The sequence below is a fragment of the Aulostomus chinensis genome, chromosome 11, assembly GCF_037954235.1.
Source record: "Aulostomus chinensis isolate RoL2024-O1b breed Wild chromosome 11, RoL_Achi_v1.0, whole genome shotgun sequence".
NCBI classification, from domain to species: Eukaryota; Metazoa; Chordata; class Actinopteri; order Syngnathiformes; family Aulostomidae; genus Aulostomus; species Aulostomus chinensis.
In genome coordinates, this window is record NC_141330.1 from 19,261,237 (window position 1) to 19,272,500 (window position 11,264).

Consider the following 11,264-nt stretch of genomic DNA (forward strand, 5'->3'; position numbering starts at 1 on the left):
TCGAGTCTTATAACAACTTTTCGCTGATGAGACAATAGTAGATAGTTCCATTTAATGTGGACGGAACCATTCAGGCGCGGTGAGGGGGGGTTCAAGAACCTGACAAAAAACTTAAGCGTCATTAGTTCAGTTTTTAGGGCGAATACTTGTTTCAATTAAATCTTAATTGACAAGTGAAGTTAAAACAATATCTATACGACCTTTACGTTATATGCAAATAAACGCGGATGGATCTCTCTCAAACACAACCCTCACAGAACAGAATGCACTCGACCTACTCAATCATGCACTTCAGCACACACCGCAAAGAGCATGCTTTCACCTTTAGGATTGCCTGTGCAGCTTAAATCTTCCGGGATTATTCTGTTGGATCAAGCAGGTACGCAGATCTCTCTTTGATAGGACGGGTAGAGGAGACCCGGGCAGCAGCAGCAGCATAGCCCGCTGAGCCTCCGAAGGTCTGGCTAGGGTTTATAAATAGGTTGCATGCAGGCAGGGCACTTGATACAAACATGTATGACCTCCTGTCGGTGATCATCTTTAAACAGTGTGTGTGTAAATACTTAATAATTATCACTTTTCAATAGATACTAAATTGGGTCTAACTTGACGCAGTTTGCTGTGATCTGTCCTGTCAATGCGGATGAAACTCTGCTCTTCATCTGAAAAAAAAGAATGCAGCAATAAACGGACTCATCCTGTACCAGCATCCCGAGGTCAGGCAAACTTTCTACCGCCTCCCTAGCCTTGTTTTCCTTTAGAATGTTTTGTGCACAGCGCTGCAGCATCGAACACAAACCAAGTGGTATGACAGTGAAAAGGGCATCTTGGTGCACTTTGTTTATTTGTCAAAACAAAAAGAGTAGTTGTATTCAAACATAGACACTGGGTGGAGATGGTGGTGTAGGGGGGGATTTGTGTGTGTGTGTGTGCGCGCGCGCGCGCGCGCGGGGGGGGGTTGTCCATATTAGGAAGTCGTGTCCTACATAATAGTAATGGCACAACTGCCACTGAGCAAGGCACGAGCGGATCTGAGAGCCCCAGAAGGTTGTTGCCTCTGCTGCATCGCTTTTCTGTTCACCTCTGCACCACTTAGAGTTCTTATCTGCATATGTGTTGTGTGTGTGTGTGTGTATGTGTGTTGGGGGGGGGGGGGGGGCTGTGATGTGGTGGTCAATGCATGTTACCCCCCCCCCCCTTCCCTTATGATGACAGGATGTGTGAGCCTATATAAGGAGGCTCAGTGTAAGAAGACCTCTGGTTACACTTTTTTTTAATGAACATGTGACCTACATAGTGTACAGGTGCCTGCACTAAAATGAAGATATGTGGGTTAAAGTGAGCAGGTCTTGTTCAGGTTTGGAACCCGACTGCGCATGAATGCTGGAGATGGGGACAAATGTTCAGTGTCGCCTTCTTTCTGCACAGTTTAACTCACTTGCTATTCTTTTCACGGCAGGATGTCATGAAGTCATTATTAAACAAAACCTTAGTCAAAAGTGTGATTTGAGTGGACCCAGACGTAATGTCAAGGACTCCACCACCGCGGGGACAAACTTTTTTTTTTTCGACTCACGATCTTGTCCTCGGTGTTTCGCACAGGGTTTTTTTTTTTTTTTTTTTTCCAATCCATGATGCATTCAACTGCTCGGCCAAAGCTCCGCCATAACTCTGGTAGTCCGAAATGAATCAAAACCGACTTTTACAAGAGCAAAGGTTCTTTTAGCTAAGACAAAGCCTCTTGACAGCAGGGTAGAGGCTTCCTGTGTAATAAGAAGCACTGTCAATATTATTGTTTTGCCCTCTGTATCATCAGTGCACTTTCCACCAATGAACGATCATCGTGACTTTATCATGGTACCTCTTACAAAACTGTTTTTTATTATTATTTTATACATAAAGAGTTTAAAAATGTAAGTTGATTAGTAATGCATAGTTCTGAGTGTCCCAGTCTGTCTAGTTGTATACCTCCTCTGGGTAGGAAGTGGTTTATGTGCACAAATACCTGGCTGGCCCTTCTGCTATTAAATGGACATCTTTTAATTTCCTCGTCTTGTGTGAGTGCCAATACTTCCTACAGCTAGTGAAGGCAGCGCCAGTAAAACGACAGAGACGAGAGAGAGAGAGAGAGAGAGAGAGAGAGAGGAACCTGTGCTGTTCCTCCACATAAGGAGACAGGAATTCACTACAGATAATAAGAATTCTCTCGGTTTGTTTTTTGTTTTGTTTTTTTATTTTGCCAAGTAGAAGCTCAGCTCGCTGCTGTCAACCGCTGCACTGGAAGATACAGCGTGTTTCCTCTTTATCTCTGCGGGATCTGGACTCTTTATTTGCTCTTGGAGAGGTGCACACCGGTCTTTTTTTTGTGTGTGTGTGTGTGTGTGTGTGTGTGTGTGTGTGTGTGTGTGTGTGTGTGTGTGTGTTTGTGAGTGTGTATGCGCGTGAGCGAACAGCGGTGTTAAACTGGTAAGGAAGTGAGTGTATATAATTATTATTATTGTTTGGTGTTTTTGAGGGTGTGTTCGCGGAGCTGCTGCCGCTGTAATCTCGCCTTTATATGTGGAACGAATGCTGCTTTTAACTAATCATGAAGCATGTAGATTAAAAGAAACGGTGCTACAAAGGAGAAAGGGTTCATTTTGAGGAAGGTTTGACTGATAAGGCACTGAAAAAAATACAGAGCACCAATAACCCCTGTAATACCTGGAGGAAGTGTAATTGTTCTATAAATATGTGGCAAAATGAAGTTTTTAATGACCAGGCTGATGTTGACAGAGAAGTCTAAACTTGCTAGTCAGGAGCTACCAAGCTTTACCGTGGGTGATGACAGGACCTCCATCAAGCTAAAGGTCACCATGAATGCTTTTAAACATTAAAGCTACAATGTAATTAGCAGCATACAGGACAGGACATTCCCAGTGATACTCCCTTGGGGGAGGGGGTAGGAGGTGTGTGTGTGTGTGTGGGGGGGGGGGGGGGGGTCTGAGTTATCACAGCAGATAGTTATATAAAAGCACAGTTTGCAGGAGAGGGGGAAAAAAAAAAGTGATGGCGTGCGCAGGCACCTGAGCTCGCGCACGTGTGTCAAAACATGCTCCTCGGATGCTGTTTTCAGTTTAAGTGATTCAAATGAGAAAGACAAGGCGTTGTCTTATCTGCTGTTGTTGGTTGGAATTCTTACTTTGGAGCAGGCACACGCGCAAACACACACACTCACACATGTATACACATAAACACACACGCAGGCACACACGCGCACACAAACAGACTATTAGTTTCAGTATGTCTGTGCTGCATGCCTGCATTTTCTGTTTTCGTTGTCTTCTTCCGATTTTCCTGTAGTGTTCTGCTTTTTGTAGCAGCTGAAAGAAAAAGTATTTTCTTCAGTGTAAGGTCACATACAGACAGAGGTAGAGAGAGAGAGGGAGGGAGAGAGGGAGGGGGGAGGAGGAGAGGGGGGAGGAGGAAGAGACACAGCGTTGTTTTGCTGACAGGATTACATTGTCTCCTCGTGTAGATTTTCAGACATTATGTTAAACATTTCTTCTACAGGCGGCAGCTCCCACTCTATTCATAAATGATCCCTGAGCAGTCGTCGTGTCAGTGTACACAAAGAGTAAACAAGTCTAGCCACTAAAGCTTGATGTGAAAAGATGCTTTCCTGAGTATGAAACTGGTTTCTGTTTTCATGGCAGTTGTTAGAGATTTAAGGTCACATTTTTTATTTTCTTGAGGGAAAACAAATAGGTTTATATCTGATTACAGTGTGGGAGTATTTTTCTGGGATTGTTATGCCATCCAAGTATAAAAAATAGAAAAAAGAGAGAGATGATTTTTTTTTTTTTTTTAAGATCACTTGTTGAGCTTTGTGCAGAGAGTAAAAAGAGGAACGTCGCCGGGGTTTAAATGTGACTTATTATGGCTGTCAGTAGAACAAATAGGAGTCATGTCAAAGAGAGACTCGATTTTAGGGGGCCTGCCACAGAAATCCTTTGAGAGCTCACACATGACTTGCTTGTTGTATTTGATCGCCTTCCACCATTGTGCGTCTCTCATACGCTGAATAAATGCTGCATACATTCGCCGTTTTGTCAGTACGACTGTTTGTCTTCTGTAAGCAGCTTGTGTGCTCACTTTTCTACCCCTGTGCTTATCATGATCAAACTCTCAACTCTGCCATGACTCTTTATCCGTCTCCAAGAGTTGACTTTTGTGAGGTTAAGCCCCCATTAACTTTCCACTGTTCCTGTATATTTGAGAGTAGAATTAGCAGTTTTATATATATGTGTATATATATATATATATATATATATATATATATATAATTTTTTTTTTTTTTGTAATTTTTTTTGCCCCTCCAGAATGTGGAAGTGTTTTATTGGTGTGGCCGAAACAATGAGGACAAGGCCGGGCTTTGTGGTGGCAGAAATGCATTTTTAACCCATGTGAATGAATGGAGCCTCACATTCCACAGCAGCAGGCCCTTAGCTGAATGGCAGCACTAACTCGGCTGTTTTCATTACTCATTACTGCCTTGTGCCTTTTCACTAGTCATTTACCTTCACCATCTTGTGTGTGTGCGCGTGTGCGTGCACGAGATACTATGAAAACCTGCTAAAAGTAGATTTTCAGGTCATATCGCTCCAGATTATCAGGGACAAACCATTTTGTGTTTTTGATTTCAAGAATGTTTTTCTGTCCCAGCAGTTACAGTTGAAGAGTCATACAATGTAGTTTGGCATGAAAACAGGCTAACGGCTATCCTGCGTAAGATAAACCAACATAACAACCCCCAGAACACTTGGTCATTAACATAATATACCTCATGTTTTTATTTAATCTGTGTTCAGATCAAAAAGTCTGACATGATACTGCCTTTTTCCATCGGCCCACCTAAATACCACTAACCTGCCGCTGCCTGTAGCTTTAGCAATTGAAGTGTCATATACTTTTTTAAATTAATCAGTGTTAAAATATAGAAGTGTTATATTTTACAGCTAGTTTGCCCATGATCACCTTCATTAAAAATACAGAACAAAGTGACAAATGAACACAAATAACTACCTTCACACGACCTGGGAGAAGAGCTAGCTGCCGGGCTCACCTGCTGCTACCCGTAGCTTTATTAACTTGCTAGTTAACATTCTGTTCGTCATGTTTATATTTTTCTCTATTAGATTAAAATGTAAAACCAGTTTGCACCGGACCACCTCTAAAAATGACTAAATTGCTGCCATCGTGCTACCTATTTACAGAGCCAGGCTAGCTGCCAAGCTAACCCTCTCCCGCATGTAGCTTTATATAGATTAGGGATGTAAGAGTGGTTTCAATCTTACTTTTTGTGATGAGAGCAAATGTTTGTTTTTTTTTATGTGAAATTGTTCCTTTAAGAATAACATACTGTGTTCATGCCATGGGAGAAATGAGTCTTTCATCACATGCGTTAACTTTCCTTGGTGCGTCGTCTTTGTGGTATTAATAATAGTAATCTTGTTATTTTATCTAGCACCTTGTTTACGTTGAGGCAGATATTCAGAAATATGACCTGAGTGACATTTAGGGAGAAGAAAACCAGTTTTTAATGAAATGTCCACAAGTGTTAACAAGGGATTCCAGAGCTAGAAAGTGGAGTCTCACATGTTTATACTGAAAGATAGACATTGAATCCATTTAGTCCTTTTTAGTGCACTTTGTATCCTCCTTTGGCTGAACCTCTTCATCTCTGTTAAAACTAGTTTTGTGTTGTGTTGGAACTAGAAAGAACATGAAAAAAAGCCAAAAGAGCATGTCATGAGACATGTTTTCCTCTTACTGAGTCGGTTTTGCTCGTGGGTCATGTTCTTTTTGTTCTGACTCACACAACTTTTAGACTGTTTTGCTTGAGAGCAGAGATATATGATTTCACAAGATTAAATAACATTCTGTGGTAGATTGAGGTTAGATTACAATATGAGAAGTACATAAAACAAAAATAAAAAAGTAACGAAGAAATCTTGGTGCTATCATCGGTTTAATATGAGGGTTTGTGTCTATTATGTGGTGACGGTTCCCTCCTGCATGGTGGGGGTTTCCACTCTTAAAGGGCAGTCTCTCTGTGTTAGCCTAGAAACACCAAGCTCCTGGATTAAATTATAAATGAGCCCTCCATGGGAAACGTATTGCTTACTGCCTCGAATCATCACAATTGCTGCAGATCATACAAATCATAATCATATCCTCCGTGTTTGTCAACTCTTTATTAAAATATTCCTGGTTGTCCATTTTCTTGACACTTGCAACAGGTGGGTAGTTAATCTCTGTATTTGGGTCACATCTGCACCCTCCCCACCCAGATGGATCAATAGAGTCTGTGCCAAGCCAAGCTACACTATCCAGGTAGTAAACTGTGCAGCCAGATAGCTGTCCAAATTAGAGCCAAAGAAAATGATGTGGTAATCGGAGGATTAAGATAGCAGAGGGGTTGCAGTTGGTGGTGGGTGGGGGTGAGCAGGGGAGGTGCTGGTGTGGGGATTTAATTTCAGATGCATTTTAGCCTTCCCCCATGGTTGCAGGGAGGAGAGAGAGGAATGTCTGCAACAGAGTTCAACTGTTGCTGATGCTTATATTATTGAGTTGACTCAAGCTCTAACAGAACAACATGGAATCAGTGTTTCCCTAGAAGTTGCTATGGTGGAAACCCCCTACTGCCAAAAAGACTTCATCACTCTCATCATTGGAGCTCCAAATAAAAATGTCTTTATTCACAGTCCATGCTAGTAAGAAAAAGAAACTTTAACCGGACGATGCAGTGGCCATTTTATCACATCAGCTGTGTTTGTAGCATTTTCTATTGTAAGTAGTGTAGCATTTAGCATGGAAAGGATCCGACATTTTGCCAGACCAAAAGCCCCCTGAATCTGTCCTGTGTAGCTACATCACAATGTGTGTCTGCTGCCCTAAGGTGGTGATCCTGGTAGAAACTACAACAAAAGCCATAGAGGCTATGTGATGACGTACAATTGGTTTATTTTTTGTAATGGTGCGGAAAAAGCTTTTAGTGAGGAAACTCCAAAATATTCCGCCAGAAACACACCTACTGTATGCAGTACAGCATGAATAAGGAACCTTTTTTTTTTTTTTTTTAGCTGCCTGATGACTAACAGACAGATGACAGTGCCTTTTATACGGATATTGTCAGTGCCCAAAGTTACAGCAGCCAAATGTGTATTAAAGGAACAGTCCAATTAAATTAAATCTGGGGCCGGAACCCGGAACCTTCTTGCTGTGAGGTGGCAGTGCTAACCACTGCACCACCGTGCCGCCCTATTTTCAGCACTCATCCCCAGTTATTAAACGTTGCCAGCTTCATGCAAAACAGTAGATGAATTAAAAAAGTAGGGTCAGGTTATGAAATACAGCTGTTGTAAATGAGATGAGTCCACGTTAGAGGTAGATTGAGACATGTCAGCTTCCCATCATCACATTAGAAATGTTTGATGGACATGATGAAATTTCAAAATATTAAAACCTGAATTTTGCACACAAGTTTGCATTTACGTGAGCTGGACTTTGCCTTTTGCCAGGACGTTGATTCTTAAATTCAAATGTTTCGATGTCACAACTTTTTAACTCATGTGACTGGTCAGCTACCATCTTTCTGTGTTCCCAAACCCCCTCTTCCAAACTGGTACTTCTGAACAAATAAACCTTTCGCAGTGAGGAAAGCACCTCAAGACATTGACGCTCGGCTTCCTCTGCTCTGTTGTTACAACCACACTCGTGTGACGATGCCGGCAGCGCCACCGTTAAATGGTCTTTTTGATTTGATTCAAATCAGTAGATGGAATCACCTCATGCACATTTCCTTTTGTGTCCCCTTAAATGGAAAAACATGTTCATAATAAGCTTTTCATTTTATTTTCTGTTGAGATCACTTCTTGTATTCTTGTACAAGCATGATAAATGTGTAAAGGAATAAATATTTGAGAACTAAGAAATGATATTATGATCTGGTGGCGGACAGTCTTTGCAGCAGGGGTCATGTGATGCTAGAATCTTCAGGAGGTTGATGTTTTAGAGGCAGTAGAATTGAGTTTTATGCTCCTTGACCACATTACAAACTGCATCATCCATCCCTCATGTTTCACACATTATTCATGATCCAGAGAAACAACAGTTGTGACCACAAAGCACAGAGCGACATGCTCTGGATTAATTAGCAGCGCTTATCAGGTTTAGTCGACATAGTGATCATAGTTAATAGATATCTGCCTGCATCTATGAACCCACGCTTGGCATTGTTGTTGTGGGATTAAAGAAGAGAAATAAGCTTAGCTGGGAGAAATAGCCCAGAGAACCACGTGGCTGTGATCAGAGATGAGGGAGAGAGAGAGAGAAAGAGAGAGAGAGAGAGAGAGAGAGAGAGCACTAACGAGGAAGGAGCAGCACTCTTTGTCCAGCCCAGATGTCACTCTAGTAGACTACCATTATTGATCTGCTGCTGTGCACACTCCCATCGTGCATCACATGCACACACACAACTGAACAGTGTTAAGATGGGAATGAGAGTCAGCTGTATTACATAATATTGTTGAGTTTTTTTTTAGAGAATGGATATTTATTCCTTTATACCAAGATGATGAAGTAGAGCACATATAAGTAAATCAATACATCATCCTTCCATAATCACTTGTCAAACTAGCTTTTATGGCCTCTGCTCTCTTCTTACCACCTCTCTCTCTCTCTCTCTCTCTCTCTCTCTCTCTCTCTCTCTCTCTCTCTCTCACTCATATTTGATAAAACAAAATTAGCATGTCTTGATGGCTTTGCTAGGTGTGTGTGCGTGCATATGTGTTCGTATTTTTGTGCAGGGGTGACAGCCGGTCTCAATAGGGAGGGGACGTGACACCCAAACTTAATCCAAACTCATAGCAGCCCAGAGGACATAAAAGAGTGGGTGGGGGGTTGGGTGAATTGTTCCCTCAGTCGAGAGGCTTCTTTTTTTCAGCTCTCGCCATTCTGTGGCAGATGATAAACACACACGGGAAACAAATATTCCTCAATAATGTGATGTTGTAGATGAAATTCAAATGAAAATAAAAGTATGGCCTTTCTGCTTCATTAAAAAAAAAAAAAACTTCCCTTGCAGGAAGCCTTGTTTGTAGCTGTTCTAGAATAAAGACAAGAAGTAGGAAGCAGACATAGGGAAGGTCACTGTGACTGAGCTGACAAGAAAGCAATGTCACACTTCGAAAGATCCTTAACAGAGTGTCACAATATTTTAGTTGCAAGTGGAAAAAGAGTGAAGGACGGAGTTTGTAAACCAAATTAAAACAAAGTGCAACATTTAAAGCTTAGTTTCAGTCTTAAAATGTAGTCCCTTTCACACGAGCACTGCGAACGTGTCATTAGGTATTACTCAGAGAGGCTGCAGGTGTCAGACTCAGCATTTCACAGACTATCTCGCCAGCGCCTTAATACAACGTCCATGCAGTACCCACTTGAGTCCATAAGTGATTAAAGTAAGCCATTCTCCAGAGAATTCACATCATGTCAGCGAGCGTGTTGATGACACCTCTATGCTGTGACTGGCCCAAAATCAGAAGAATACAAAGGTTAAAAAAGAAGGTTTATTTACTCAAAGATGCCAACAAAAATTGATTTGGGTTTCTGTTAAAGGCCAAAAAAATTGAAATGAAGTCCACTCCATTATAAGGCCGCAAGGTACTTTTTAACGCCGCGTCCCACCCCCTCCATGCTCCACTAAAGCCCCACCCCTCCTGTAAACGGCACAGAGTATTTTCAGTAGGTAAAACATGTCTCACACACACACACACACACACACACACACACACAAATGCAATCTCCTGTTATGTGCCACATTATTGTCCATATGAGAATGTGGCTGTTACATACTCCACCCCTTGATAAGCACTTGAGTATCCTGCTCAACTGCCCTACATTCACTGCATTGTTACCATCATTGCTCAGTCCTTCAAAAACTCTTTCAGTTGGCGGTGGAGTCAGTAAGAAGGGGAGAGAGTGGATGTAGTCAGAGCAGATTGAAGGCCAGTGATGTTGCATGTCTGACTAACTTAGGGAAACAAACTGGAAATGTCTCCAGGCTACTGCAGCTAATCATTCAGGCCACAGAGGAACTGATCGTTAGCTGCTGATGTCAGCCTAACCTTGCCACGGTGACTCTTAGTGAGTGTGTGTGTGTGTGTGCGCACGCATGTGTGCAGGGTAGCACAGATAGAAAGAAGTTTAATTTTTTCATCTAAATTATAGCTTTTTTCATCATTAATAGCAGAAAGACAATTCTTTTTCTCAGTTAAGAAGTATAAGATTGCATAATTTCACATCTTGATAGAGAAATGAATTCAGTTAATGGGGTGGACTTATGCCCAGTACTGTTATTGGCTCCTGCTGCTATTGTTATGTGATATTTGATTTTTTTTTTTTTTTTTTTTTGCTGCTTGTGGAAGGTCTGACCCAATCATATGGAAATATAGAGGGTGGTTTAACTGTTAGAAACAGTTGGCTGTCTGAAAATGGAGAAGAGAACTTATTTGTGCAATTTAAAACAAATGGGTGGGGGTGGGGGGGTTGAGTGAAAGTTGTTTTTGTTTGTTTTTGTGATACTTCAAGTGAAGGCAATGAGCAGGCGTTAGGAAACAGAGTTGAGAAAATCATGAGAAGCAGTGTTGGGGTCAAGAAGGCTTCAGGGTCACTGAGGACAGAGGTGAGTAGAAAGGGGAGGTGCAAATCAACCCCCCCTGGATCCACATGTGGATCAGAGATACAGTTCAGTCCTGTGCATGCAGGAAAACTAAACAACATCAGGGTCCAAGTAATGTGCTCTGTATTAGCGAGATTTAACAGGACTAGGACAGAACAAGCAGTTTTATCCTTCATGTGTTCTTATGACAGAATAGATGGATTATGTAATATTTACTCCACTTCTTTTCGCACAAAACAGCTTTAAGTATGATTTTGTTCCACACCAGATGCAAACTAGTCTTGCTTTATTGCATCTTATATAGGATGCTCTTTCCCCTGATAGTGAGGAGCAGATAAGAAAGATGCAGGTCTGGGTTTGTGTTTCCGGGGCGGCTGTGTGCTACTTAGCCCAGTTCCCAGCTGCCTCTCTGTCTGTCTGTAGCTCGGGGCCTTTCAGTCAACTACACAGGAAAGAAGAGACCAAAGACAGGGAGCGTTTTAGTATCCCTCCCCCTCATCCCACCACCATCACAACACACACAACCCCTCTGCCCCACATCCAC

General features: G+C 41.9%; 1 protein-coding gene across 4 annotated transcripts in view; it reads left to right on the top strand.

Annotated features, from left to right (window-relative positions):
* The first annotated feature begins 289 nt into the window (after positions 1-289).
* LOC147253712 (zinc finger protein 516-like) overlaps positions 290-11,264 on the top strand; it is a 47,833-nt gene continuing 36,858 nt past the window's right edge. For 2 of the 4 annotated variants that reach the window (XM_086218973.1, XM_086218976.1), the window contains exon 1: positions 2,153-2,344. The gene's annotated coding sequence lies outside the window, so the exon portion shown is untranslated. Of the gene's footprint in view, positions 380-2,152; positions 2,345-2,421; positions 2,467-11,264 lie in introns of those variants that run through there. The other 2 variants (XM_086218974.1, XM_086218975.1) reach the window with 2 other exon arrangements.